The sequence below is a fragment of the Chaetura pelagica genome, unplaced genomic scaffold (assembly GCF_000747805.2).
Source record: "Chaetura pelagica isolate M959 unplaced genomic scaffold, ChaPel_1.0 scaffold50, whole genome shotgun sequence".
In the NCBI taxonomy this organism is placed as follows: Eukaryota; Metazoa; Chordata; class Aves; order Apodiformes; family Apodidae; genus Chaetura; species Chaetura pelagica.
In genome coordinates, this window is record NW_009952366.1 from 7,884,635 (window position 1) to 7,885,206 (window position 572).

Genomic DNA, 572 nt, shown 5'->3' on the forward strand with positions numbered 1-572 from the left:
GTGTATCGGTACCTCAGAATTACTGCTGCATAATTTCCTTTCCATTGTTTATTTTGTCTGTACTGTAGCTTTTGGTAAATATTATCTGGAAGCATCTACTGCAGGAAATATTCGTATATGCTAGAATAAAAAGTGCAAGGGGTATAGAGACCTCTATTTCACAGTATGAGTCTATTATTGAGACTTTGCATGTGCACTTCCTTATCTTCCCTTCTTCTAAGAGAAATGCCATTACTTGTTACCAGAGAGGACAAATTAAAGAGCATTCTGTTTGTGGGAGTTGGGCTTTCTTAGCCTGTCTTAACCTCATTCAGAGAAATAGTAAAGAAGCTGCAGACCTTTCTGCTTCTAGTAATGAAGCTGCATCTGTTTGGGATTAAAGTCTTTGAATATCCTAATGTAGATGCCATTTAACTTGAGATTTGAAATTGCTTCTTTTGGTGATGTCTAATAGTTGTCTGTTATATTATTTAATGTCTCCTTCAAGATGTTAGTTATGCTTGTTTGGTGGATTACTGCTTGAACTGTTAAAGGTAGTGCTAAACTGTGTCTGATAAACTGTGCTGTTGAAT